Genomic DNA, 3,225 nt, shown 5'->3' with positions numbered 1-3,225 from the left:
ATAGCACGTGCACAGAAAACGAGGCAAAAATGCAGGAAAGATGAGAGAAAATGTGTAATTTCCTCGGAACCCTCGCGTCCCTTTTATAGAGGCTGGGAACTGCCTCGGTACGCTGGGCGTACTCCTACGTCACTGCTTACCGCATCCTCTGATGAAGGATTTGATGGGAGGGCATAGAGGTGTAGGGGTGACGTGGACGTTCCGAGGCATAGTCCTCGCGTACGCTGGGCGTACGTTGTTACGCCATAACCTGGATTGGGCCAGTGACTCTCCCCCTTCGGATAATACCGAATTTTGATTAAATTTTATACTTTTATTATTTAATAAACTTCAAAAATTTATATCTTCTTCCTACGAACTCCGTTTTCGACGTTCTTTATATCCACGCGTAGGTGAGAGCACGCTCTACAACATTCGTTTAGATTCTGTTGGCAAAATTTGAAATTATATTTATTATTTATTTTTAAAAGGTCGGGGTAAGAAAAGTTCAGTAGAAATCCATAACTTCTTTGTCTGATGTCTGTTTTTGCCAGACTTTTTACCGTCTGATGTGATGTCTGATGTACGCTCACGATTTAATGAGATCTAACATGGTAGGTAACCAAAATAGAGACTTTTTGTACATTTTATTTTCAAAGATAATTTCATTATTTTTGAAAGTGGTTACAATACTTGGCTTTTTAAGTCATTACATAGAATCGAAAGATCGGGTTTTCACATCATCCCCCCGTTAGAGGGAATTTGGTCCCGAAATTTAACGTAAGAAAAATACTTGTGGATTGGGGAAAAAGATGCGGGTACTTGTGTTTCATCTGATCTTCGCGTTCCCAGGTGTATTCAGGTCCTCACTTTGCATTCCAGCGGACCGTCACGATGGGTATGCAACTTTGTTTTGTTCTTTTAATTTCCCTATCCATGATTTCAATTGGTTCTTCTATAAAATGGAGACTCTCTTTGATTTCGATTTCGTCTAGAGGGACGACGAGGGTCTCATCGGACAAACATTTCTTCAAGTTTGACACATGAAAGGTAGGGTGTACGTTATTGAGTTCCTACGGTAGACGAAGTTTGTAGGCTACCGGGCCGATCCTTGCAAGGATCTCGAATGGTCCAATATACCTTGGGTTTAGTTTCCCACGTTTTTTGAAACGTATTAACCCCTTCCAGGGTGAGACCTTTAATAGCACTCGGTCCCTACCTGAATTTCCAAGGGTTTCCATCTTTTGTCTGCATAACTCTTTTGTCTGTCTCTTGAAGCCTTTAGTCGATCCCGAATTTGTACAATCTTTTCGGTTGTCTCTCTTATGATTTCTGGGCCAGTGAGAGTGTTGTTGGGTACTTGTCCCTTGGCTAGTTGTGTGTCACCTGCTTTAGTCCAACATAGTGGTGATCTGCACTTTCGTCCATAGAGGGCTTCAAATGGGGAAACTTTAATGTTGGAGTGATAACTATTGTTGTATGAAAATTCGACTAGTGGTAAATGGGTATCCCATCCTTTACCAAAATCGATTACACAATCTATTAGCATATCTTCCAAGGTTTGTATGGTCCTCTCACTCTGACCGTCGGTTTGTGGATGGTAGGCAGTACTCATGTCGAGCTTCGTTCCTAAAGATTTTTGTAACGATTGCCAAAATTGCGAGGTGAACCTACTATCTCTGTCGGAGATACTGGATATTGGTACACCATGTAATCGCACAATCTCTCGGATGTAGGTTCGAGCTAGCTTCTCCATCTTGTCGTTTTCTCTTATTGGTAGGAAGTGTGCGGATTTTGTTAACCTATCAACGATTACCCAGATGGTGTCTAGTCCACCCACTGTCTTGGGTAATTTGGTTGTGAAGTCCATCGTTATCCGTTCCCACTTCCACTCGGGTATTTCGGGTTGTTGTAGCAATCCTGATGGCTTCTGGTACTCTATCTTGACCTTAACGCAGGTCAGACACTTGATTACATAGGTAGCGATCTCTGCTTTCATGTTCGGCCACCAATATAATTTCTTGAGGTCTAGATCCATCTTGTCCGAACCTGGATGCACGGAGTATCGAGTCTTATGAGCCTCATTCATGACTACGTCTCTGAATCCACCAAACTTCGGTGTCCAGATCCGATCCATGAAGTAATGGACTCCGTCGCCCTTGACTTCAAGATTTTTGTCACCTGCCACATTCTCTGTTTTCAAGGCTTCCCTCAGATCTTCCTTGATTTGTGTGGACATATGTGAATGCATCGTCATGGTTAAGGATTTCACTTGGCGACCTGAGTATTCTTTCCGACTAAGGGCATCAGCTACTACATTCGCTTTTCCTAGATGATAGCGAATCTCGCATTCGTAGTCATTTAGTATTTCAACCCATCGTCTCTGCCACATGTTCAGTTCTTTTTTATTAAGGATGTGCTAAAGGCTCTTGTGATCGGTGAAGATCGTGCATTTCGTGCCATAAAGATAATGCCTCCAGATTTTTAGCACGAAAACGACTGCTCCTAGTTCAAGATCGTAGGTAGTGTAATTAACTTTGTGCGTCTTGAGTTGTCTTGAGGCATAAGCGATGACCTTACCTCGTTGCATTAGTACGCATTCAAGACCTTGGTTAGATGCATCATAGTAGACTACGAAGTCTTCTGTTCCTTCTGGCAAGGACAATATAGGTGCGCTGCATAGTGCTTGCTTAAGCGTTTAGAATGCAACGTCTTGTTTTCCTTCCCAAATGAAAGTTACACCCTTCTGTGTCAGGGTGGTGAGTGGTTTAGCAATCTTCGAGAAGTTTTGTATAAATCTGCGGTAATAGCCAGCAAGACCCAAGAATTGTCGAATTTATGTTGGGGTTCTTGGAGCTGACCAACTCTTGATTGCTTTGATTTTGGAAGGGTCCACGTGTATTCCCTCTTTGCTAACCATGTGACCTAGGAAATCTACCTTCCGAATCCAAAATTCGCACTTGGAGAATTTCGCGTATAGCTTCTCTTTTCTTAGCGTTTCCATAACTTGTCGGAGGTGTTGACTATGATCCTCTTTATTCTTTGAATAAATGAGTATATCATCTATGAACACGATCACAAATTTGTCCAAGAATGAACGACACACTCTGTTCATTAAGTCCATGAACACCGCTGGTGCGTTTGTTAATCCAAAGGGCATCACTACAAACTCGTAGTGACCGTAACGAGTTCGAAAAGCTGTTTTGGGAACATCTCCTTCCAAGACTTGTAGTTGGTGATACCCGG

The sequence above is a fragment of the Lactuca saligna genome, chromosome 4 (genome assembly GCF_052625555.1).
Source record: "Lactuca saligna cultivar CGN05327 chromosome 4, ASM5262555v1, whole genome shotgun sequence".
Lineage (NCBI taxonomy): Eukaryota > Viridiplantae > Streptophyta > Magnoliopsida > Asterales > Asteraceae > Lactuca > Lactuca saligna.
Note: the sequence above shows the minus strand (reverse complement) of the source record.